General features: G+C 42.9%; 1 long non-coding RNA gene across 10 annotated transcripts in view; it reads left to right on the top strand.

Annotated features, from left to right (window-relative positions):
• LOC118353264 (uncharacterized) overlaps positions 1–17,650 on the top strand; it is an 81,025-nt gene extending 63,375 nt beyond the window's left edge. For 9 of the 10 annotated variants that reach the window (XR_007408112.1, XR_007408110.1, XR_007408113.1 and 6 more), the window contains 2 exons: positions 361–694; positions 17,387–17,650. This is a non-coding gene — a long non-coding RNA (uncharacterized LOC118353264). Of the gene's footprint in view, positions 1–360; positions 695–17,267 lie in introns of all 10 variants that reach the window. The other variant, XR_007408109.1, reaches the window with a different exon arrangement.
• The last annotated feature ends 9,783 nt before the right edge of the window (positions 17,651–27,433 follow it).

Below are 27,433 nucleotides of genomic sequence, written 5' to 3'. Positions count from 1 at the left end.
GGGGATTGATGGGTTTGTGATTCTTCTAGAGAATTCCTGCCTCGTCTTCTTCAGCTAGACAGAACAAGAAAATTCACTTAGCATGGACCAAAATAGTATGTTATGGTTTGGAAAACTTGTACTTTGTAGACTACCTCTCAAGGCTCAATGCTAACGGGCTAGAAATAAACTGGAACAATTAATTCTAAAACTATCCCAAAGGCAAGCCTTTTTTCCAAAGGTCTCGGGTGGTTTAATGTCTGGAGTGTGTGCAGAGTTTTTCTTTCAAACATTAATGCAGTTATATATCTAACTCTGGTCTCCAGAGCTCCAGGGTCCCCAGAAACGGAGTGTCCTAACTTGTGTCTGTTCCCTTTCCAGGGTAGCGCTTGCATGAGTGCCCCACTATGATGAGACAGTGGACTTTCAGAGATCAGTACCATGAGATGCTCCAACCATAGCAGCTTGGTTCCCGGTTCACCTCAGGACAATGCAAACTGAGCTATGCATTTACTGTAATTCTAATCAGATGACTCTATAATTGGAAGAACACCAGTGGCATTCTGTCTTTGGAGTCTTCTCCATTAGGCTACTGAATGAGGGCCAGGGGACCTTTGCTTGTCCCAAATGCGGTCCTGATCTGGGACCTGGGTACTTTGGGATCTGGGTACTATGTTCCATTGTGTAATAGGATCATGTTCTTTCTCCTCTTTTGGTAAGACTCTAAATCAGTCTGGAATTGGCACATCAGGTGTAAAGAAGGCATTTCCCTGCTACCTTGATAAATTCTGGCCAATTGTTCTTACAGTAAAGAACAAGTGAAATAGTAAACCAAGTATGTGTGCATTGGGAGCAGGGGGGTGTGTGTGCCTGTGTACATGCTGGGTGACAGTGACTGAATATTTTAGGCAAACATTTCCAAGTCTAGATCATAATCATATGTGGTAATGGTTGTCTAAATAACAAGAATAATACTGGGAAATTCTTTTTTGGAAGATTTTATTTACTTATTTGACAGAGAATGAGCAATGGGATGGGACTGAGGGAGAGAGAGAGAGAGAGAGAGAGAGAGAAGCAGACTTCCCGCTGAGCAGGAAGCCCAATGCAGAGCTCAATCCCAGGGCCCTGGGATCATGACCTAAGCCAAAGGTAGATGCTTAACTGACTAAGCCACTCAGGCACCCAATAATGTGAATTTCTTAATCGCTCTGGACACCTCAATTAGAGACAGAAAGAAACATTAAAGACAAATGTATTAAAGAATCAGTTTGTGGTAGAAACTTTGCAAAGTAACGTGTGGCTTTGGGAAATATAGAAATGAATCAGACCAGATCTAGACCTTGAGGGGCACATAATTTGGAGAGCGAATTTATGCTCAAAGAAATTTTAATTCAAGATAGAAAGTGTGTGGCCTGGGGTATTAGGGTTCAGAAAGAGAGAAGATCACTCCTTGGTGGAATGATCGGGCTTGGCTTTTTGGAGGAGGTGGATTTTGAGCCAGATTTCAAACGATGGGAAGGATTTGGTTCAGGAGAACACCAGAGGAAGAGATCATTGCAGGAGCCAAGGTGAGAGGGGAAGTGGGAGGGTGTGTGTGTGTACTAGTGAATGTTGCTTTCAGGCAGCCAGGATGAGTAAGGACCTCACCCCTGGGGTCAGTGATGTGGGTCATATTCTCTACATCAGTGTTTCTCGACAATTAATGCAGACCTCAGGGGATCTTATTAAAATACAGTTTCTGATGAAGTAAGTCTGGGGTAGGGGCCTGAAGTTATGCATTTCTAGTAAACTCTAGTAAAAATGCTGACACTGCTGATCCCTGGACCACCCTGAGCAACAGGGAATCATTGAGGATTTTAAGCAGTAGGGAAGGAGTTCCTGCTACTCCCAGCCTTGCACCTTGCACGTCCCTTTGACATTCTAAGGTCACACACACACACACACATACACACACACCCCAGTGGTCTTGCAAGTGAGGCTCATGTGAGTAATTACTTTGCATCATCCTTTCCTCAGTTGTACTGACTCAAATAAAAATCCAGGTAGAGGGTGAAAGTGGACACGGGGCAGAAAGAAACTAAAGACCTGGCTTCTAGAAACCAGATAAAGCACAAACCGCAATGTAAATGCGTTTTGGTTTCACAAATGGTTTCTCCCCCTGAACTGTTTATTGAAGGGCAGAAGCAAGCCGAGGAGAGCCTTTATATTTTAAAGTGATTTAAATACTGGCCCTCTGGCTTGTTCATTAATAGAATGTTATAATATCACGATAATACTTTAATTGTACTACAAAGAAAGAATGAGAATCAGAGTCAAAAGATCTGACCTTAAGTCCTTCAACCTCTCTGGACCTCACATGAGCTTCCTTATCTAGAACACAGGAGAATAATCCTTTCTCTAGCTGACTTTCAGTTCTTCAAAAAAAATCAAATGAGCTAATGGGTGTGAAAGTGCTTTGCAGACTGAGAAGTACCTCACAGGTGAAGTGCCTCTCAGGTGTAATGGTCACCTCTTAGTCCTATGGAGGGAGATAACAGTCTTTTCTCTGGTCTTCTGAATTGCTGGCAGAATGACTTAGCAACCATGGGGAGGAGCCCATGATGGCCTCAGAGGCAAGGTCCCAGGTAATGTGGCGTGAGAGATCCTCCTGTGGAGTTCACTTTGCCGTCAGAGCAGGATGCACCTGCTATAGGGTCAGATTTACCCTTGCATCTGGCTATATAGCTTCCTGTGATCTCTGGGGAAGTGTTATCAGCAACAATACTGGTGTGCAAAGCTTCCTCCGGGAGGGACTTCTGGGGCCAGACCCGGGTGCCCACGAGCTATTTCCTGAGTTGTGTCCTATGTTCTCTGTAGCTCAATGAAGGTTTTTCTGGCTCAATCCCTAGAATGAGTAACACAAACAGGTAGGGATATTGGTTACGTAAGGGTAGAATTAGGAGCATCAAGGCTCTAAGGGTTAACAGAAATTGGGTAAGACACCAAGAAGGAGTCCTTTAGCAAGATAGGAGGAGGCCCAACAGGTGGTATTCAGGATATGTGGGGAGACAAGGCGATAGCTCCTATGAGCCTGATCTGCAAAGTCAATAACTGGGAGCCTAGAGCTCACTTTTAGGGAAAGTTATACTGCATTTCATAAGTGATAGAACTGAGTTTTCTTAAAACAACAGACATTAGAAATAACTGGGGAGGTAAGGTTCATGCGTCATCTTGCACATGAGGAGCTTGCCCTGGTTACTCTGAGTTAATTAAAGACGCTGCGTGAATACCAGCTCTGCTGACTCTCCATTGCTGTCAGAAGAGGGTCATCCTTTCTGCCTTCCTGGCCTCAGTTTCCTCTTTTGTAAAATGAGGGGATTGAAAGAGCTGTTTTCTTCTACCTATACTCTTCTAGCTCAAATATTCAATAAGTCCCAGGGACCCAGGTTTCCATCTCGGCCTACATCCTCTTCCCAACCAGGCTCTGCTCCTAGGAATCATACCTTCCCCTTCCTTTCCCTAGGGAATCTGCAATAATGCTTAATCCCTGCTCCCACACTCACTTTCACAAGAGGAAATCAATAGATTCTTCAAGCGGTTGGACCACAGGATGATGCCTGGGCCCATTTTGTCAACCAGGTGGCTCTAGTGAGGGAAGTTGTATGAGTCATTGTCGGCCAGAAATGTAAATCGGGCCTGAGGCTTCCCTTGCAGCAAAATTTAGGTCATTAATAATAGTGAACGTCTGCGCAGCACGTTACAGTTACAACACACTTTACATACCTCATTTGCTTATCACAGCTATTCAAAGATGTAGGTGTTATTGTTATGCCCATTTTACAGATGAGGAAAATAGACCCTGGAAGTATGGTAACTTGCCCAGGGTAACAGGAAGTGTGTGAGTGGCAGACCTGGTACTTAGTTAAGACTTTGGACTCTATGATCCATACTCCATGCACTGCATCTCTTTGTATCAGGCTTCCTGTTGCCTATTCAATCTTCATGGAAATAAAGAAAAGCAAGGAAGGTCAACCTTCAGGGTCACCTACATGGAGGTCCTTTTCTGAATAAGGGATAATTGCATGAATGCAGAATGTGTCTGTATCAGGGTGGGTAGGTGAATCATGTCAAATGGTCTGGGAATATGGAGCTGACAGTATACTATCTCTGTTCCCCCACCTTGCCTCTTTTGTCTTCTATTCCTCACACCGAAGCCCAAGCCTCCTGATTCCCAAGTCAAAGCATCCTCCGACCTTGCTTTTGCAAAATATGAAACATAATTCAAACATGTAAAAAGAGATGAGGAGGACGATAACAAATACCCATTGCAAAAAAACTCTTTCTGTCATTGGCCCCCAAATTTCTAGTTCTTCCATTTCTGGGCTCACTGTGTAATTATACTTCTTGGCCCTTTGGGAAGGGTAGGACCATATACCTAGTTGTGGCCAATTAGTTGTGATAGGCAGTAACTTGTGCCACGTCTAGGCTGGGCCATGTAATTGCTCTTTGCTTCCCCCTGGTATAGCCAACAGCAAGGAGGTACTGGCCACTCTCAGTCTTGGTTCCAGAGTGACAACAATAAGCATAGCCCCTCTGCCAATCCACCATGTATGAGCAAAAAAGAAATCTTTGTTGTTTAAAGTCACTGAGATTTAAGGGTTTTGTTACTGTAGCAAAATCGTACCTATTCTGACCTGTACATTCATATTCCCATCACCCTGACTTATAAGAATACTAACAGCTTTTTATTTTATTTGTTTATTTTTTGGTTTTATTTAAACTCAAGTTAGCATGTACTGTATTGTTAAATTTGGGGTAGAATCTAGCATTTTGTCAGTTGCATATAACAGCCAGTGCTCATTACATCAGGTGACCTCCTTAATGCCCAGTTACCGCATGCCCCTCACTTCTCCTCCAGCCACCCTCATTTTGTTCTCTGTAGTTAAGAGTCCCTTATGGTTTGTTTTCCTCTCGGTTTATCCTATTTTATTTTTCCTTCCTTTCCCCCATATCCATCAGTTTTGTTTCTTAAATTCCACAATGAGTGAAATCATGTGGGTCTTTGTCTTTCTCTGACACTGTCTTATCTCACTTAGCATAATGCCCTCTAGTTCCATCCATCCACACCCTTGCAAATGGCAAGATTTCATTCTTTTTGATGGCTGGGTAATATTCCACTGTATATAGATACCACATCTTCTTTATCCATTCATCAGTTGACACTTGAGCTCTGTCCATAGTTTGGTTATTGTGGACATTGTTGCTGTAAACATTGGGGTGCAAATGTCCCTTCAAATAGCTTTTTTAAAGAAACAAACATTATCAAAGATAACTGAGTCCTTTTGCAGCTCATTTTTCCCAGCACTTTTTCTTTTCTCCCAGAACAGCTACCACTCCAAAGATGGTATGGTATGTCTCTGTCCTGTCCATGGTTGGTACTTAAGTATATGTCCAAGACAATAGAGAGTGCAGTTCCATGTCTAAAATTTGCATGAATGACATAATACCAATTTATTCGACAAATTGCTTTTTTCATTCAATATTATTATTTTAGATGTAATTGTATTGGTACATTTTCATTCGCTTTAACTTCAATGTCATGTTCCTTTTTTATGTATGTGTTATAATTTATTAAGCATTTCTCTATTAACAAAGTTCTAAATTTCCTTTTCTCTCCTATAAACAGTGATGCAGTGAACATCCTTGTGTAAAGCTCTTTGTGCAACAATTTCTCTCAGTAGTATGCCTGAAAGTGGAATAGCTGTGAGATAAGGTATATGTAGCTTCAAATTTAGTAAGTAATTGCCAGATTTCTCTCCAGTTCTATCATCAGTGTGATTGTGCTTTGCTATTGTTTTATATCTTCACATAAACACTTCATATTGTCAGATCTTAAAAATTTTGGCCTGTCTGATAGGAGTGAAGTGGCAATATCTTAACTTTTAAATTTGTGTTTTGTTGATCGTTAGTGAAGTTGAACATCTTTTCACATGCTAAGGATCATTTTGTTTTCTGCAACGTGCATGTTCATATAGTCTGCCAACCCACTTCTGTTGTTTTTTTTTTCATATTCTAGTGGATCCCCCTCTCTCTCCATATTCTGGGTATTAATCCTTTGTCAGTTACACAAGTTGTAAATGTTAATTTTGTCCATTGCCCAGTTCTCATTCTCTTGCAAAGCTACTGGCTGTCTGCTTTTGCACACAGTCTTGGTTCCAGAGTGACAACAATAAGTTTTGAGATCACAGCAACTACGGTGAAAATGGCTTGGGGGTGTATTTTGAGAAGCTTATGTGAATGAATGTTCCTTGACTCTAAGCTACCTGTAGCTTAGGAATGTGTCTGTGAAAGGCCTATTTTGCTTACTCAAGGATCTCATTTGCTAATATAATTGTGCGGTGGGAGAAGAATCTGGTGTAAGTGGAAAAAAACCTTAGTCACTACGAGTTGTTTGAATGGCTCAAGACTGAATATCAGGGGTGACTGGTTGCCCACTGCCAGGATGAACCCTGGCATGATTTGCCTGGCTCTTTCGACATTTTGTAGACCCAACATATGAAGAGGGGCACCTTAGAGAAGTTTCATGCTCAAGTGGCCTTTTCTCCCCCCCTACATGCCTCAGAGAGTCTTCACAAGGGCGTACTCATGGGAAGGCTGGACACATTCATCAGAAGGTAGGGCAAAGCAGTGTCTTAGAAATGCTTTTAGCTTTCCAACGGGGAGAGTCCCTTTAAAGCTTTGTTTATCTCTCAATGCCTCAGTTAACCCCAAGAGAAAAAACTTAGCTTAGGACAGGAAGCTCAGAGCACCCAAAAGGATGACTACATAGCTCAGGACTATTTATGTCTGCATCTTACATGTCCCTCCATGCTATCCCCAGGGGGCCAGGCTGTGCTGATGCTCTAAGGGGGCCTAAATATACCATCACTCCCTAGGAAACCAATGGGTATGGCGGAAACTGAGCTCTGGGATCAATTATGTCGGTAAAACTACAAATGCAAGGGTGAGCCAGAAGTGTTGTGGCTTAGGAACTACTTGGTGAAAAAAAAAAAAAAAGAACAACAACTTGATGTTCCCTAGTAGAACCTCACCGCCCCAGGGGAGGTGACCCTGGCTGTCCGGTCGACTAGCCAGAGAGCTGGGCCTGAGTGGCTAGACACACCTTCCGTTTCAGTTGACTCACCTGAGTGGCAAATTCTTCTCTCCCTCACAGTCCTCTCATCTTCAAAGGGAATTCATTAAGCCCCACAATGCCATCGGCACTTGGCCAGGTGTTGTACTGGCCCATTAGGTGGACACAGGCCACAAACTCAGGAGCGTGCCAAATGAGGTGCAGGGCAGCTGAGAGCTGTTGACATCCCCCAGGATTGCCCTGAAGCACTTTCTATAAACCCTCCAGCTGTTTCAAACTATTTGTGTGTGGCTCTCAGCGTATGCTGTGTTCTTCCTGAAGCCCCTTGCCTTAGCTCACTCTGTTCCCTTTGCCTGGAATACTCTTCCACTCAATACACTCAAATGCTAACTCCTGGGTGGGGGCCTTCTCTGATAACCCCAGGCAGAACTGAGTGCTCTGAATTCTGTGTCACCATAGCATTCTGATCATCGTTAATATCACACATAGCATTTTGAGCAGGAATCAGCTGCTCAATTTTTATATCCCCTAATGGACTCAATTTCTTGGAAGTGGATTCTCTGGCTTATTCATCCTTGTTTCCCAAGCAAGAATTTAGTAGGTTTTCATAAATGTGTGCCGGATTCAATGCAGCAAGGGACACATCTCATGCTTCCTATCTGATTCTAACCTCGAGTGTGACTGGAAGCAGGTCATGTCTCTCTGAGTCTTACTTTCCTTCTCTGTGAAATGGGTGGAGGAAGATAAATGAGAAAAATGGTCTCTAAGAGGTTTTCTGGCTCTCTTGTCTGTGATTTTTTAACTCTGGTCTCCTTGTGGAAAACTGAGAGTTCCTTACAACTTTCAAACACCAGGATGATGTTTTCATTTTCGTGTATTAGAGGGCCTAGTGTTTCCTTCCCACCTCTAGTCTGTCACATTTTTAAAATGTGTATTATTTAGCATCTTGCAAATTCTCTAACTAAAGTTTCAAAAAGTTTCTGGGATTGGTTGGTTGTAGAAAGTGTACAGCTTCTATCTCCTCCATCAAATAAAATGGTTGAACTAATTAATTCTTTAAAAAAAATTTTTTAAAGATTTTATTTATTTATTTGAGAGAGAGAGTACAAGAAGGAAGAGTAGCAGAGGAAGAGAGAGAAGTAGGCTCCCTGCTGAGCAGGGAACTGGACTCAGGACTCAATTCCAGGACCCTGGGATCATGATCTGAGCTGAAGGCAGATGCTTGACTGACTGAGCCACCCAGGCACCCCTGCACTAACTGATTCTTTCAAAGGAATTTTTGATTGTATTTTCTAATGACGATTGTCAGCTTGGATGTGTGTGGAAAGGGTCACTGTGTCACTGCATGTGTTGCCCCAGAGTCTCTCTTCTCACTAATGTAGTCATGTTGCTCATGCTATGCTTAACAGCACCTGATACTACCCACTTCCTATGCTACCTCTCTGCCCCTTGAGTTGCAGGTTTAGAGCTTCCTGCATGGAGAGGATTCAGCAGCTGTCATATTCCTATTTTATAAGATGCTATTAATGCACAGTTATGATCTTCATAACTAACCTATGAGCTGAGGAAGAACTGAGGTTATTATTGACCCATTTTGCAGATGAAACTAAGGCTCAAAGAGGTGAAGTGACTTGCCTTAAGGCCATCTGGCTAAGAAGATCTTCTGAGCCTGGCCCAGTGAGACTTATTTATTTCCCATGGTTTTGATGGTTATTGACTCCTTGAAAATTGTTTAGATGGCTCCTGTATTGCCTGACCACTCTGAGGCCTGTTACCTGGTGAAACCAGAAGCAGGTGATTTTATCTGAAGGAAAGAAGGGGTCCTAACCCACTACTAATTTTGTGGGACCAAGTGGCTGCACTCATGAATGAAGAGGGAATTCAAATGAGCTAGAACTGTCCATTTGGTGGTTTCTATCATCAGCATCTCACTATGCCAGTAAATGAGTTGTTGAAGCCTGAAAGCGTCAGAGGACTGGTGGGGTGGGGAGGGATCATGTCAGCAGCTCAAGATCTTAGTGCCCTCCCCTGAGGGCTACAAATCCAGCCCCGAGAGAGCATGACTTACTAGCGAGAGAGCATGACTTACTAGCGTACCTCTCTGAGGCTCAGCTTCTGTATCTACAAAGCAGAGACAGTAAGCCCCTCCCAGCTTACTTCAGGGTGGTTGTAAGGGTCACCTATTATGATGGAGGTGGCAGTGCCCTGGAAGCTGAAAGTGCTGGGGGGAAAATCAGGGATCATCATGTTTACTCTTGTTATTATCCTGCCTTCACTATGAATGGTCTCAGCAGAGGGAAGTAAGCCCAGCCCAGTGTTATTTTCCTAAAAGTGGCTCCAAGAAACATTATGCAAGAGGACACAAAGCTGTAACAGTGTGAATAACCACAGTTCCTGCCCTACCTGCCTGTCAGAACACCAGAGAGGATTAAGTTAGATAATGATGTAAGAGCATTTAAAAAATATAACCGTTGCTATTATTATGACATATTCTTTTTCCTCAAAGGCTAGAGGTAGCCCTTAATAACCTGAAAGGAATTTGTCCAAACCCTCTATGATGCTATTTGTGTTGTGGCCCTGCCTCATGCTGGGAGTGAAGAGTGCCACTTAGCTGAACGGTGAGAAAGGGCTGGGCTGGAACTCGTCTGCTCAGGTTTACTCCTCATACCTTTTGGGTGCTCTTTTTGAATCAATGGCTCTAGCTTTTTGTAATGATTTGTAAGTTTCTGGGCCCCTTGGCCCTAACTGGTCCCTGAGGACCAATTCCCTTTCTGAAGAGGGCTTTTTTTTTTTTTTTTTTGGTTTCTTTCTTGTACCTGGGGAAAAATAGTTACTCTCATTGTAAAGAAAAACTCCTTTCCAGGAGCTTAAAACACAATTGAAGTGGAAAGGGCCCAACCTTGGTGAAAATATACTTTTTATTTCCCAAGAGAAGTAGAGACGACTTATAACATGGAAAATAGACTGAGAATGTTATATTGTAATTAAAAATTAAAGCCATAAAGATGGCGAGAAGGCAAATATGTTATAAGAGTTAGTATAGTTATTGCAATTGATCATTAAATATAACCCTGAGCTTCCTGGCAGGCAGGACAAGAAAGTAAACATGATGGCTTACATAATTTTCCTTTTCTGATTGAACTGGGGTATCCTGATGGAATTTTTTCTTCTGGTACCAATTTTGAAAAGGAATTTAATATTGGGCAACCCTCAGGGTCATAAATATGTCTACAGCAAGAGTTTTACAGCTAATGCAGGAAAGTTCTTATAGTTCCATCTCATTTCCCTTTTTGAACCCCAGGCTCATTACAAATACTGATGAAATTTCTTCACCTAGATATTCCAGAGTCACCTGAACATCTTCCAAACCGAACTTGCTTAATTTCTTTCCGAAATTAGTTCATCCCCCTGTGTTCATGATCTTTGGTAAAGCATCACATGTACAAGCTGCCCTTGCCAGACAAATGTCCCCTTGTTTAGATGATTCCTCCTCTCAACTTCCAGCCCATGCCCCGTCACTCCTGGGGACTCTGTGTCCTTGATTTTGTTTAAATCCCTCCTCTTTTCTCCACTTCCAGCATCACTACTTTGGGCCAAGGCACCCCATCTCTCATCTGGGCTGTTGCAATGGCTTCTTATCTTGCCTTCTTATTATTCCATCCTGTTCTCCACAATGCCTGTCTAGAGACTGATATATAAAAAATGCAAACCTAATCTTTCTCAAAACCTTGCCAAGGCTGCACCTTGTCTTCAAGGGGAAGTCTAAATGCCTGGCATGGCAGATGAGGCTTTCCACATGCTTACTTTCCAGCCCTAGCTGCTGCCACACCTCATACACAGTCTCTAACATAGGCCATGTGTTCCCTCAGGGCACCTCTCCTCTCCCTCGGCTCACATCTCTATCCTTTGCACAGGCTATTCCTTCTTCCTAGAAATCCTCCCCTTCTTTGAAAATCTGGTGTCTTCCATTCTGGGAAGCTTTTCTCATCCCTTTTTAATACTCCCCATGGTTAGATTCTGTCCCCGCTGAAGCCCTCAGCATCTGGGATATCTTACTTATACTTACCACGTGCTACTGTAACTGCTTAGTTCCTGAGTCCTCCAACAATACCAAATCCTTAAAGACAGAAATGGAATCCCACTCATCTTAGATTTCCAGCTCTGTACATGGGCCTGACACAGTTGGAGTCTGATGAGTATTTGTTGACCAAATGGGTGGAGGGAGAACTAGAACCCTGAGGCAGAGTCTAGGATGTGTTTGTTGACTCTGAGATCAACAGAACTCCCTTTACGATATCTGGAGGAGTAGGTCTATGGACTGCGTTTCAGATAAATTTCTCTGAGATCATCTATCTCTCTGTGGTAATCTATTGTAGGCTCTGGAGGCAGACAATGAATGATTTTGCTGTTGCAAAGCCCTCAGTGGATGACCTACTGTGTGCCTGACCTGGTGACCTGCATACCTTGATCATCCTGTGTGGGTGTGTGTATGTATGTGCGTGGGTAGGGACAGTAATATTATATTAAGGGAAGGAAGAAGCCCAACCAAGAAATGGATTATAAGGGTGTCTCCTTGCACACCCAGGGTTTCCCTTAAGAGAAGTTGCTTTCTATCAAGCACCTGGCACGCCATCAATGGAGAACCTGTTCTTTGCTTCTCTCCATCATGTTTCACATCATAGACAGTTTTGTCAAGTGCACTTGAATTAATGGGGGCACTGTTTAAAATGCAGATTCCCCAGTTTCCTCCTGCTCTCCTCTCAAAACACCCCTGCCTTGAAGATGTTCTCAAAGTTGGCTGGGAAAATCTTTCCAGCAAGCCCCTTTGCCTAGCTCCTGGTACTGTTATTGCTCAACATTGGCAGAACTTGGGCTCGATCTTGCTTTTTAACTTCCATGGGCCATTTGGTGGAGAGGTTTGTGGGTACAAGTAGTTAGTTTCCAATGCTCCTGGGCCTGGTGCAATAGAGCTGAGCAACCCCAGCAGGTCTGGGCAGTATTTTTGTACCACAAAGGCCTCACCTGAGTGTGGCTGTCCTTGGCAAAGACATAAGAGGCTGTCCAGATGGAAGATGCCAGTTCCTGTGCAAGACTTGGCCAGCACAGCATAGCTGATAATTAATAATAATAATAATGTCTAGGGCAGCCCAGTTGGCTCAGAGGTTTAGCGCCACCTTCAGCCCAGGGCATGATCCTGGGGGTCCAGGATCGAGTCCCGCATCCGGCTCCCTGCGGTGAGCCTGCTTCTCTCTCTGCCTACATCTCTTCCTCTCTCTCTCTCTCTGTCTCTCATGAATTAATAAATAAAATCTAAAAAAAAAATAATAATGTCTAGCAAATCACTATTTAAAATAAATAAAAATCATTCACAGCGACATAGGATTTTGATGTTCTCAAAACTCTTGGATTTGCATTATTTCCTGTGATCTCACAATAGTCCTGCGAAAAAGGGCTATTCTCATATTAAGAGGAAGAAACTGAGACTCAGAGAAGGCAGCAAGGTGACTTGTCCAAGTTCACGCAGATGGAATTGCTACCATTTGATGTCAGGTTTTCTCACTCTGTTTTATGCTACATTCCATTCCGCCTTGCTCGCTGATCTCTTATGTTATCAGATAGGAAAGTTGAGGAACATTACTAAGAATGATAGAACCATATTTGAGGGCTCACCAATGTCTGTAAAGAAATTTACAATTCATGATTTGCTATAAAAATGCCAAGTATGAATTTAAATAAAAATAAGAATTCTCATTTTTGGAATTATTGGAGGAACAGACACTGTGGCTCTCTTAAAACTTTAGTCCTGTGTGTCAACAAGGCTTTCCAAGTTCATCATACTGATCTAAGCTGTCAGCAAAGTTTCTGTGGTGTGCTGTGGCTGGCTTGCACCCATTAGGGAAAGCCAGTGGTAGGCATCTTTTCTTTACTTCATGGTTTAGTGATGTCACATTGCTAGCTTGAAATCAGCCATGGCGCAAGAATTTACACCATGGAAGTCAGCAAATGTTACAATTCAGAGCTTTTCCATCCCAGAGAACCAGTCATTAAACATTTACCAGCACATCACTGCTTACAACTAATAGTAACTTGACTCAAACTAGAAGTTCGGAAGTTCTCCTCTGTCATCTGTGTGGGACCATCTTCAAATGCTGATTTTTCTTCTAACCACAAGTCATACCCCATTCATGGGATCATGCCATTCCTTAAATAGGAGGCCCTTTCTGTCCAAGCTTGCAAAATCAGATGGATGGGTTTCTACTAATAGGTTCTCAGACTTGTATAGTTTGCAAAATGTTTTCACATCCCTAATCATTTCTGTGCTCTGCATGGTCTAGGGGACAGATGCCTTCTCATCTTGTTAGAGAGGAAGAGCCTGAAGATCTGATAAATGATGTGACTGGTCCCAGAATCATGGGCCTAGCAAGTGGTAGCCACGGGCTTGGACTAGGTCTTTGCCTCCTTGTTTTGTTATCTTTCCCCTTGTACTAGGCCCTTCCTTTACTCATGATACTTGTAATACTTGCAACTTAGGCTACTGGTCTGGGGCAAAGAGAAGGGATGCCTCCAGTAGCCTGGGGTACAACATTTGTTGTTGTACCTTAACAGAAAAGGACAGACATATCAGCTTGGAGTGTCCTCAAACAATTGCTAGCCTTACTTTACTGATCCTGTGCAAGGAAAGGAGTCTACTTTCACTCCCCTTTTGTCCTTGGTTCTGTCTTTGATTCCTTTAAAAATTGTTATAGGGACTTTGTGTCTTTGGGTCCTGCTATAAGTCCTGCCCTCAGCAGGAATTTGGAGCCTCCTAAGTGACTGGCATTAATGCCCTGCTTCCCCTCTTGCACAACTCCCAGCTTCTCTACTGCCCAGTGATGGAATTATTGATTGGTAAGCATTTCACAACACATTTTCAAAACATGCTGAAGGTCAAGAATTAATGACTCATGGGCAGTCACATTTCTTTCTGCCTCAGCCCCTCTATATTATATCGGGGAAGTTGGTTAATGGAAGTCATTGAAGAAACTGAGGTCAAAGTTAACTGTTCCAACCCTGACCAGGAGGACTCTCAAGTGACTTGAAAACATAATTCTTGATCTTCTGTTTGGTGATTAGTCTGCTGAATCACTTTGTTCTTTAATACCAAAGAATCTAAGAAGGGAATGAAAGGATTTCAGGGCTGATTTTGCCACCAACTTGTCTTAGAGTATTAGAGTACTAGAGAGGTACTCAGCTGAAGAAAAAAGCTTGGGTGATATATAGGGGAACTTCGCTCTGATACCTGTGATTCTGTATCAGCCCTTTGGAGAACAAAGCCAAACCCCTGCTCCAGGCCTGTAGATAATTACTCACCTCTGTGCTTGAGGCCAGAAAGAGTTCTGTGTGCAACAGTGTGGAAGAGTGCCTTAGCAGAGAGAATTCCAGATCAGAAGGCAGGGGTTCTGGGTTAACTCTCAACTTTGCCACCTAGGGTTTGAATACACCAACAAGCTGCTAGACCTGTTAGTGCCTCAGTTTCTTCACCTATAAAATGGAGACAGAGAAAAATGCTTTCTCTCAGAGGGCTTTTCAAAAGTCAAGTGATATAATGTGTGTGAACTTTTTTGGTACAAACTATAATGCGTGGAAAGACCTACAGTATACTTCTACATGGGCTAGTTGAAAGTCTTGGGGTAATGAATATCAAGGGGACATTTTTTTTCTTCTTCTTTTTTTTTTCTTCTTGATGTGAAAAACTTGTCTTCACCTCCCCTCCCTCCCAGAAAATAATCTAATTTACAGAATTAGTTTTCTGAATGCCTTTTCAGGAGCAATAGTGGGATTGGAAATTTCTTAATAGTTTCTCCTGCAAGTTGTTATACTTTAAATATACTGAAGGTCCTGTAATTCTAATATAGTATAATCCCAGAAGTAAGAAGTGTGATGAAGAAGAAGTATTAGTGATGTCTGTATCTCCCGGACTCAGCAGCATAGCCCCCTCCCCACATATATTCCCACATGTTCATCCTCTCCAAGCTGTGTGGGCAGAGTTGTTCCCCTGCTCCTGAATAGAGAATGAGCCAGTAAAAAAGGAAGCAAATTCAGTTATGTAAAGCATATCCTGGATGAGGAAAGGCAAGTATGTGTTTCGACTTGATTGAAATAGCTTTTTTTCCCATCACTTTGTTCTCGTCAGTACATGTCAGAACTTACCGAGACCTTGGCAGTCCCTGCTCTCACCTCTTCATTGTACGGAACAGAAATCTAAGGCTTAGAGCCTAGAGATGACTTCACCAGGGTCACAGAGCTAGCATGGAGCAGAATCAGGGTTCAATCACCTATCTTCTGACTTCTCCTGTCTCCTATCTCCATTGCACCACATGTGGAGAGAACACGGAGAATCTAAAAGAAGAAAGAAAAAGAATAGATCCTTATTGAATATATTGGGTTACTGGTTTTTAAGGAGAGTTTTATGACTATAAAGGCAGCAGTGGTGCCTTAAGAGCAATGGTAGCTAGCTTGAATGAACTTATATAATAAACATTTATCATAGAACATGTGTCATCCAACACCTGCTAGATCTGAGCATTGGAGCCAAAGTTGCTTTTATTGTCAAAGAAAAGAAGGGGAAAAGGAACTTGGCTGAAGGAAGCTGGAAGACTTTTTACTAGAAAATTTAAAGGCAATTTCTGGAAGAAGGGGAACACATTTCCAAAGACTTCTAAAATTTATTAAAATGTGATTGGGTGAATTTAGTCTTTAGAGGAGTGAAGGGCACTAAGGATCATTTAGTGCCTGAGGCCTCTTCTGGACAGGTCTCTACTGTCTACCTTGGTCACAAGGCCCTAGGAGCCTCAAGGTGGGCAGGCCCAGAGGTTTCCCAGAGCAATGTCTGAGGTTGCTGGTTTCCATTTAGGCTCCCATGCAAACACATACCAAAACACTTGTGGTTCTCACTGCGATCTCTTCTCATTAGCAGAACACAACCAAAGTCAAAGAGACATGGGCCATTTGTCTCTCCAACTGAATTCATCCATGTAAAGTGGATTCTTTGGCCTATTTTGGAGGTCAGCCTACATCAACAGAGTGAGACATTTGCCCAATACATGGTCACTTCCCTTTGGCTACCCACAACTTTTTGAACTGCAAGAGCTGTTCATTTATTTCCTCACCTAATAGTTATGATTAAGGGAGCACAGAAGTAGAAATCTTCTGCTGCTCTAACAAGCTCTCTGTACCTCAGTTTACTCACCCATATGAAACTATCCATTATCTGCCTGGTGGACCTCATTTTGTTGCTGTGAGTATCCAATGAATGACATGTGGAAATGCTGTTTCAATTCTAAAGCCGGCCAGGAGGGTGAAAGGTTGTTGCTACCACTCTGCGCCCAGCAGTGTACTAGGCACCAGGTGGGTTACAGAAGAAACGTAAGAGGTGGTCCCTACCCTCCAGAAACTTACAAGCCTGGGTTGGGAAACCAAGACACACACCCAAATAAAAAAAGAGATGCAAGGTTGTGTTTACTACTTCAATGGTAGTTAATGACTCTGAGACCGCTAGAAGAGTACGGAAGGTGGAGATCATTAACAGGCTGCAGAAGCTGGGAATGCCTCTTGGAGGAGGTAAGGCTTGAGTTGGGTGATGAAGTAGATAGAGAAGATGGAGAAGATCTTTATGGGTGTGGCAACTCTGAGTCAACTAATGGAGGGTTTTCTTGGTAAATCAATTTACTTAGAGTTAGACCTCCCAGTCAAGCTGGAGTTATGGATTTAAGTTTTTGAGGAGAGTTGTGGAAAAGGGAAAGTCAGAACAATTTGCAGATCAACCATAGGTTATGATAACTGGGGAGGCCTCACATGTGAAGGAGGGACGTGTAAAGAGACAGAGGAGGGAAGGGGATTACAACAGGAGGATGATGTGCTTCTGCACCAGACCAATGGAAATAATAAGAGGAAAAAAATGTATGTAAGTGAAAGATAACCCTGTTTGTAGGGAGAGAAGTCATGTTATTAACCCTTTATCTTCTCTTTGTGTCTAAACATTGAGATCCGAGTTAAATTAGGCAAGGGGCAGCAAAAGATGGGAGTGTTTTTATATGTACATTGTAAGATTTTTGAAAACCCAGATTGATCTCACAGTGTCTACTTGTCTATCTATTGAAAAGGATTTGAAGTTGCTAGTTAATCCATATAATGACAGGTTTTCAGAGTTGGAGAGGACCGTAAAGGTTAGCTGGTCACGATGGTGGTCAATGTCAGAATTTCTGCTCCAGTATCTCCAGCAAATGCTCATTCTTCTTCTCAAACCTCACTATCCAGGGAGTTTATTTCTGCTTGAAGAAGACCTGCCCAGGACTGGATATGCCTACAACTTCACAATATTCTTATATTGAACTTTTCTGAATTTCCCTGACTGGTTGTCTTATTGGCCCCAAGACATTTAAAAGTTCTTTCACGTCTTCTGGATTCAGCCATTTAATTGAAGAGATAGGCCTGATCGAAGATGTGTTCCCAAATACATCTCATCAATCTCATTTATAAATTACCTTTTACATTGGATTAATAAAATGCTGTAAAATCTCATCATTTCTATTTTCATTTATCACTCGACTCAAAGACAATAGATTCTGGATTCTGGATCTTACAGGATAAATAAGTAAGTAGGTAAATAGATAAATAAATAAACAAATAGGACTCAGTTGTGAGATCCTTCTTTCTTTACTTCAGGAAAGTAAATTGGGGGATTTTTGGGGGGGCGGGGGCGGGAACCTTGCACAAAAGTCAGGTCCCGTGAACTAATAAAATAGGTGTTTTCATCTCCTTCCTTTTTGAACTGATGAACTGGATATCTTCCAAGAATTTGGTGTCGGGAATCAAATCCAATGAATGAGAAGTTTGACCAGATTCAGAAGAGCCTTGCCAAATTGCAAATAGAGTGGACAGAGTCAGGTCAGTTAGAGGAGGTGGCAAAAATGAAGAAAGAGTGTATACTTGAGGCACATAAGGGCTTAGTAGTAGTTGATATTAATAAGATGCAAAATAATAATAATAATAATAATAATAATAATAATAAACAATCAGGAAAACCCTGAAACTTGTAAACTGATATGGAGGGAAGGAGATCTGTATAAATACACCGTTATCTTAGGATGGTCTTCCTTGCTGTCTAAGCAAGTTAAGTGGCCATGATCTGTTTCAGCAGTGTTACAGAAAAACTTTAGCACCCACTTTAAAAGTTTAGAGTAGAAAAGACAATCCTTTACCAGAACATAGAAAATGCTCCATCATGTCAAAACACACAAGCAAACAAACAAGAAGCAGGTCAGTTTTCTCTTTTTGGCACTGTGCGGGACCATATGCTTCCAGAGATGAGGATTTAAAAATAGCCTGTCACACAGCTCACGTTGTAGCCCTGGGACATGCTGGGGGTGGGAAGGATTGCCTCACACTTAATAATAGTGACACTTCACATTTATACCAACCTCAGCTCAAAGTAACCCAGAGTACTTTCCAGTTATTTGTTTTCTTAAAAGAAAAAAAAAATCAAATCTTCCTGATGTCCCTGTAAGCTGAGTAGGGCGGCAGTACAATTCTCCCCACTTCACAGAGAAGGTGATCGAGTTTCGAAAGGTTAAGTCACTAACTCGGGATCATAGACTGACTCAGGAATTAGTCCTGTGCGGTTCCAAACACACTGGGCTGTGGGCTGCAGCAACATCCTGAACTGTGAGAGCCACGAGTTCTTAGGATATTGCACAAAAAAGGAGAGTTGCTTCCCATTGCTTCTGTTTTGAAATGCACTTGCCTTTCATTGTAAGCATTTCGTCAGTTTCCAGTTCTAAGGCAAATTGCTTACAAGCCATGAGGACCAACCTTTACAGACCAATTTACAGAATCTTAATAACAATGTGATTTCTCTCCAGAATTCCTTACATTCAAGATGGTCTTACACCCACCATCTCATCAGATCTGTGAAACAGGTTGTGATTTAGGCGAGGCCAGTGTTATGATGAATGGGATCCGAGGATTGGGGTGTGGGGAAATCTTTTCCCCTGGTAAGGGGAACAGACACAGACCAACACACAGGTCTTCTCTCTGCAGGTCTGGGCTGGTTTCCCTCCAGCCACACTGTCCCCTAGGTCTAAGCAATGTGGTGAGACTTGGCTGCACAATGTAGGTTAGCAGGGAATGGCTTCCTCTGTGCTTGGGTGTGACTCTGCCAGCCAATTTGGCGCCCAACACTCAGCATCACCTGAAAGGGGGATTCTAGGTATGGCAAAAGCAAATTAGTGACAAGCTCCCTTTTTGGAGGAAGGGTAACTCTTGTCATTCTGATCATTCAGAATGGAGATGACTTGGAGTTAGGTGGAGCCCAGTGAGGTGGTGTTACTGACCAGCTTTGGCCCCTATTCCAACTCTAACTCCTGTTGCTCTACCATAACTATTATCTTGCCAATATGCTAAATCTCCTTGCTGCTTTTCCCTTCACTGGACAAAGCCCTAGTACTGGTGAAATGTAACCATCCTCCCCTCCTTTGCTTGTATCTAAGCAGCAAAATTGTTGCTAAGAAGGTATACCATGCTGGAAGCCACTTACTTTAAATTTATGACAGCAGCCCTCCAATGGGCCCTGTAACACTTCTAGCAAATTTGCTCTTTCAGTCTCTGAATCAACACTTTCACACCTTTATCTCCTCCCTAAATCTCCAATATGATTTATTCTTTCCATCCTCCAGGATGATGACTTCCCTTGTTATTCCAGGACAGTTATTCCATCTTTCCATCACCAAACATCTTTACCTACCTGCATCTGTACCCCCCCCACACACTACCTCCCACAGGTAGTGGCGCTGTTTCTAAATAAAGGTGACTCTTCCATTGGTGTTCTGGATTCTACTTCCTTTAACTTCCTTCTCTCCAGCAACATCATTTTCCTTTGTCCTGTGACATTAAAAATGCCTATATAATAACCATCAAAAAAAAAAAAACCCAACTCTCTCTTGATCCTACTTGTCTTGATCCTCCAGCTTTCAGTCCTTTCTTTGGTGCTTTTACAAAGATCTTCAAAAGTAAGATGTACTTTCCCTGTCTCCTCTTCCTCAGCTCCATCCTCTCAACTCTGTTCCCATTTTTTTTCAGATCCTGTCACTACATTAAGCAACTCTTATCAAGATCACTAATGATCTACCTGTTTCCAAAGCTCATGTGAACTCAATTCCCTGGACTGTTCAGTAGAATTGAACACGATCGATCCCTGGTACTTTTTTGAACATTTCCTTCTCTGGGCTTCTGTGACTCCAGTCTCACCTGGTTTGACCTTACCTTCCTGTCTCCCTTGTCTGGCTCTTCTTCTTCTACATCAAATTTTGATTCTTGTTTCTGTTCTGTCTACACTCTTCCCCTCTTCCCAGATGAACTCATTGGGTCTCATGGCTTTAATACACATCTATATGCAGATAACTCCAAATCTCTATCTCCACGAGACTTCTCCTTTGAGCTCCGGACTTGATGACTGTAATTGTATATCTAATCTAATGAGCATTTCACACAAACTACCACCCAAACCAAACGATTGATGTGCCCCTCCCCCACATCCAATTCCTCCTCTCCAAGTCTTCCTTTATTGGAGTAAGTTGTCCTGAACCACCCACATATTTATTCAGAAAAAAATACCTGCATCATTCTAATTTATTTTTATTTCCCTTAAACCCCATGTTTAACCCGTCAGCAAGTCCTATTGACTTTACATCTAAAATATATATCAATTTAGATTATTTTTCATCATCTTGACTGCTAGCCATGTTATTCCAAGCTATCATCACATTGCTCATGTCCAGATTTTTGCTCCCTATACTCCTCTTTCACACAGTAGCCAGAATAGTGTTTCTAAGACTGTAAGTTATAATGTCACCTCTCTGCTAAACTCTTTTACCACAAGTTATAACACTCTAACACTCTACAGGGCCTGGCCCTTGATTACTTGTCCAGCATCATCTCCCTTCACTCTTGGCTTCATCCACAATGTTCACTGGCTTTTTTCCCTCCTGCAGATCTGCCAAAACTTTCCGACCTGAGGACCTTTGCACTTGCTTTTCCTTCTGTTTGGATGTTCTTTCAGATCTCCAATGGCTACTTCATCTTGTCCTTCTGGCCCCAGAGCAAATGTCATTCCTATAGACAAAATTCACCAGACCAACACTGCTAAGTTTTCTTCTCTAGAGTAAATGAGTATTCCACCTTTACCCCTGCACCCCTCCCCCCCAGAGGAGTGTTTTCCTCCAGTTAAATTCTAGTGAATTATATCCTCAACTTTAGTGGTGAATCAGTACGAAAATTGACATTGAAATTTGTGACTACATTGTCCCCTGGGGTTTCTGAAGACATTATGTGATCTGTCACTCAGTAATCTTTTCTATAAAGCTCTGTATGAGAAATTCTTCTAGATCTAAGAGCTAGAAGAGATCTGCTTCCCTTGAGAAACTGATAATGACACAATTGACTTCAATTTGGTTTCTCTCTCTCTCTCTCTTTCTTTTGGCTTAATAGCACAAAGCTCAAAGCCAAATGTTTAGCTTAATTATTACAAATGTGTAGGAATATAGGACCTGGTTACTTGTCTACATAGTCTTGTCCAACAGAACTTTCTACAAGCATGGAAATATTCTGTATCTGCAATGTCTAATAAGCAGCCACTAAACACATGTGGTTACTGAGCACTTGAAATATGGCCAGTGAAGCTGAGGAACTAAATTTTTATTGTATTTAATTTGTATTAATTTAAATATAAACAGACACTCCTGCCTGATGGCTACTACATTGGACAGCACTGACCTGGATATCCTGGTCTAAGATACTAGAGTTTATTTTTATGCACACTTCATTATTCATTATTGTATTTCCAATAAATTGCCTCAATCCTTTGTGGCTGGTAGAAAAAGAAAGGAAGGAAACACATTTAAATGAATAATTGACTTAGCAAGGCAAGTCAGTTGTTTATAGGTTTAAGTGACATGATCAGTGGATGCAGACAATGAGTCTTAAATCCTATTTCCCATTTTGAGCTCTGTGGAAAGAGTACCTGCAGTAAGTCTGAGATCCAAGTTCTAGACTTTGTTTTGTTGTTGAACATGTTGTACAGCTCTGAGTGAACCGAGATTCAGTATGTTCACATGTTAAATGGATTGATGACCTGGTGTTTTTGGCACTTGGATGCCAGATGTGTAGCCATTCCCATTTCCATTACTACTGAAGTCAAGGAAGCCTTGCCGTTGGCTACTGACTCAGAACATGAGGCAAACCTTTAGAAGATCATCTCCTTCATGCCAGCCCCTAAGGCAGGGTCACTGGTAAATGCATTTGAAGCAAATATGAATAGTCCGATCTTTAAAAATGTCATCAGGAAAGGAAAACCCACCCTAAATACTTAGGAAGTCAGGTGCTTTTTAACACAAAGTGATATATCATTCCCTTCATTATTTAAAGGCACAGGACTGAAATCAGAAGACTTGGACTGTAGTCTCAGCTCAACTATTAACAAGCCGCATGATTTTGGCCAAGCCAAAGTTTCCTCTTCTTTCAAATGAGAAGATTGGATCAGGTGACCTTTAATTTCCTGTCTTCTGCTAGCCTTAATAATAATAGGTAATAATGTAATGAGGTGTGCTACCTTATGTAGTCCTATAGAGGTTAAGAATACTATTATTTCCATTTCCAAGGCAGAGAAACTGAGCTTTAGTGTTTCCCAAGGGAGCAGAGTTGGTACATGTGGAATTCTCTACCTGAGTCCCATGATCTGCTTTCACAACTCACCTTCCTACCTGTTTTGTCTTCTCTAGAATTCTGTGTTGTTGTTTTTTTTCCCCTATAGGTCAGAACACTATTGTTTTTCTGGTTAAACAAAGAGTTGTCTTAATCCTTTGAACCAAAGCTTCCCAAATATTGTCTCCCCAGACTTTCCTTCTCCCCAAGAAAGGCCCAGTACAGCCAGGATTAATGGTTTTTTTGCCACCAGGCAAGAGCAGTCTTATTCATTTGCCTAGTATGCTGTACAAATAATAACCATTTTCTACGTATGCTGTGATATGAAAAATGCTGGGAAGCATGTGGGCTTAGGCATACGTAATGACTCACTGGGCAGGGTTTAGCTTGGGCTTCTCACAAGTCATATCACATATATTTCACAAGACCCTATTGTGAGGGGATGCTGTCTCTACAAATCTCAATCATCACTCCCTGAGAGTGGGATATTTCAATCATTCTCTTATATCCATTATGTCCATCTTGGAACCTGGCCCGAAGCTGATCCTCAATAAAGAACTTATTTTGTTAGTTGATAGAGCAGTATCCTTATGTTGGCTAAAATCCTATAAAGTTAGAGGCAGAGGAGCTTTAGAAATTTTAAGTCAAACCTGAAAAGGGTAGAGGATTTTCTCAGGGTCAGTTCCAAGTTGGAACTAAAACTCTGCTCTCCCTCATGCCCAGTCCAGGCACCCTCCTTATCAACTGGTATTCAGAGCTACATCCTTAGGAAATGGGGCAGGGACAACATAATTTGAAATTTCATCCCGCCTCTGCAGATGTTAGGAGCAAAGGAGTACCAGTAGTAGGGGAACCCATATCCTTTGGCTCCATCAAAGGCCACAGACCTATGAGAACCATCCAGCCTAGCCTAAGCCACACACCGGGAGGCCACAGTAGTGCGCAGGAAAGTGAGAGGAAGTGGAAACGTGCGAGTGGAGGGCTCAAAGCAACGGGCTCACCACCGGAAAAAAAAATAAAAATAAACACGCTCAGAAATAGTGTAACTGATATGCAAAGGAGATCAAAACAAGGGTTTTAAAATATCTTGGCTGCTTTAGAGGAGCTGGGGGGTGATAAATGAAGCGAGGTTGCAAATGTGTGTTAGGGGAGGGGAAAAGTTATGTAGAAGGTTCACTGCAGCCTGCTGGGCCATGGGAGTCTGAAAGCCAAGGGTATTCAGATGAGAATATGGGACACATACATTCCCATGGGTAACTTGGAGGTGGGCATGGACTCAAGAGCAAGAGCCCCTCAGTCCCCAAATTTCTTCCTCCCTAACCTCATTGCTGTTCCTTGAAAATCTGCCCCATTTGGAGTCATGGCCATTTGTCCCAGGGCAGGGCATTGAGGTTCAGACAAGCTGGCAATGAAGGCACCCTGATGTCCCCCAACTTGGCGGAACTTCAAGGCTCAAGTAGCAGTTTGGAACAAATGTTCCAGGGTTAAGGACTGAGGGTGAGCAAACTCAAGAAAGACAAATTCCCTAATCTTACAAAGTAGAGTTCCCTTTCCTTTCAGTCTGTTGGGAAGAACTACCAAAATGCACTCTCTTTTAAAGGAAAGGTTTTATTTTGAAACTGGTTCCTGAAATGGGAGACCAGAAGTTTGGTGATGGCCATGCTGCCTGTTTATATTCTCCCTCTGCCAATTTAACCAGCCCTAATAATAGCTCAAGGGTCATGGGACATTTCCAGCATCATGCAGCCATCAGTCAACAGCATAGGTACAAAAGGGAGTGTTCATTCCTCTATACACCCAAATGGTCTCGTGGATTTTAGCAGAGGAAAGACACTGGACAGGGTTAGAAAGAAAGGAGTGGCCTGGACTTTGGAAATTAACCATCCTTCTTATAGGTCTGATACTGACACTTACAAAGCACATTTATATCTGTCACCTAGGGAGATGGACTGACCAGGGGCAATCACACACATTTTCCAGTTGAGGAAACTGACCCTCTGATGTGAGATGGTATAAGGACTCTACTCCCAGTGCTCTATGCTTATTTTAAGTCACTGAGGAACCAGAGATGGGATTCAGGCTCCTTGAACCTGAGCTATCCCTTTCTATGCCTTCCTCCTCCTCCCTTTCTCTTTCTTCCTTCTTTAATAAAGAAGCACACTTTTAATACTTTAGTGATGGAATAGAAGGTTCTTTTTAAATGTTTGATCCAATTTTTTTTTCTATTGTGCTTCCTGTTTAGTCACAAGAAGGGAGACCCTACCCCAGACTTTTCTTGAACCTAACATTTAGTAGATAACCACCAAAAGATGCATGTGATGATCCTTTTCTAGCATGCAAAGCCCAGCCTGGGGCTGAGGTGGGAGACAGATGGTAGAGTCAAGCTTCAATTTTTATCTGATGCAGGTTTGCTCCCTAAGTCCAGAGAGCAGTGTGGTTTACTCAGGCTGTGGAATTTCACAAGGTTGGGTTCACTACGGGCTGAGGCTATCCAGGAGAGAGTTCCAGCAAGAAGTCCTACTGAAGCAGCATCTGGGAGGGTAAATCTGGGTTGAAGCATGGGGAGGTCTAGAGAAACAGGAGGATAAAGGCCCAAAGGTTTAAAGTACACAGGGCATTGTAGGAAATTCAGAAAGATCCACCAAGCTTAAGCCATAGAATAGTGTTGAGGAAACACTTTGGAGTCACAGCGTGGAGGGCTTTCAAAGACCAGCTGAATCATCGCAAGTTTATTCTGCAGGCAGTTAGGAGTCTCAGAACCTTTGTGAATGCGAGGGTAGTGTGAGAAAACTGGTATTCTAGAAAGCTCCTTTTGTTGGATATGCAAGATGGATAATAAGGAGCAGCTGGGAAAAGAAAGACCACATGGGCAGTGTACTTGGGGTCAGAGGCTGAGTGCACTGCTTTCTAACCACATACACTTGGTCAGATCAGTTCCAGATATAAGCATAATTATACAGCATTGTCTACTTTACTCGAATGTGAGAACCTGCACTGCCTATCCTTCAGAGAGGTCCTGGACATCACTTGCAATGAGGCTAAAGTGATTCGTAAACTATGAAACTTTAGAACGAACATTGGAGATAAATGCACCAGGCTGGCTGGATGTAATGGAAACGAGAGTCAGTTGGTGGCCATTGGGATGAGTGGTTGGGGGTGATAGTGAGTGAATGGTAAATCTCCATTTGGGGGCATCTTCCCTCTGGAGGAATATCTTGTTTCCTCCCCGGCACCTCCTGTGTCACCTGGCACAGACTGGGGACCAGAAGAAGATAAGGGTGTGTTAAGCTACTAGTTAGGAGTCAAAGACTAGAAATCTCAGGTCCCTAGTAACTTCCTCAAGGGAAAGAAAGAAATATAAAGCTAGCTTTTTAATCTTGAGCTTGAAACACAAACAGTTGAGTTACTGTTTTGCAGAGTTGCCGAGTAATTATGAAGGGCAAGGAAGAGTCCGTTTGCACAAGGTGATTGCTCAATGCTAAGGTCTTGCCAGTGGAGGTGTCCGGGAAGGTGCAAGCAGAAGTCAGCTCAGCTGTTCTCAGGAGCTGCTCATTGGAAGGTAGGCCATGGCCTCATGGAGAAGAAGAGTTAACACAAATGAGTGAAATGAAAACTGCAGAATTCAGACTAGGTTAGGAGGGGTGAGAAAAAGCCATCTGGGCTTTCAGCCAGCCATAGGCTTCCAGTGGAACTATTTCACAACCCCTCCGTTCTTCGTGGGGTATGTCCTTAGAGTGAAGAGCCAGTAGGGGCAACTTGGGGGAGTGGCAAGTGGCTGGACTGGGCTCTGGAACCCTGTGTTCGAGCCCTGGCTCCATCCCTACCCAGTGGTGTGACCCTCTCTTTCAGAGCTGGGGTCAGACCAGACTGCATGATCCCTGGGACTAGCTTTGGTTTCAGACTCCCGAGAAGTGGGGGACGGCCAGCCTGTCTCTTCAGATTGAAATTCAGAGAGGACAGCTAGTGTGAGTGAACTGACCTACAGCCCAGGGTGACCAAGTCCTGTGACCAGGCTTTAGCTCAGGCCATGATGGCAACATGGGGAATTTCAAACAAGGTCAGCTCGGGGCAGAGGCAAGTGTGTGTGCCTGCCAACCAAGGCTTGAGGTTCAGATGAATCAGAGAGCTGGGAGCCCTCGAGGTCGCCCTGATCAAGCCGTGGAGCTCCGCGTAACTCAGGAGAATTTCCCTGATGAGCTCCACGTACAGGAGCAATGTCTTCCTTTTGAGCCTGGGACAGCACAAGTCCTTTCCTCCCTACTTCCATTTTCCTTCTGCAAGTCTCAGAACATAGGCACTCTTCCCCTCTACTTCTCCCATTTCCCAAGCAGATTCTCAGTGAGAAAAGCACTTGTTCTCTTGCACATACTTCCCGCTGACCTTTCTGATGACCAACTACAGCCCTGGTCCAGGCTTTGAAGAGTAGGGTGTGGGGCATGAGGGCGAAGTTCACGAGCTAGTCCCAGTGGCTGCCCAGGCTGTGCCACGTGTCCCTGCAGACAGAGTCCCACAGTGAGTGACTGTCTCATTTCTAAAGAGCGACTCATTGCTTCTGAGCAGCTCAGGAACGCTAATGACTTTCTCCGGCCTTCCTTCCAGAGCCAGGGG

The sequence above is a fragment of the Canis lupus genome, chromosome 34 (genome assembly GCF_003254725.2).
Source record: "Canis lupus dingo isolate Sandy chromosome 34, ASM325472v2, whole genome shotgun sequence".
NCBI lineage: Eukaryota > Metazoa > Chordata > Mammalia > Carnivora > Canidae > Canis > Canis lupus.
The sequence above is the reverse complement of the archived record's forward strand: the minus strand, read 5'-3'. Positions and strand labels throughout refer to the sequence as shown.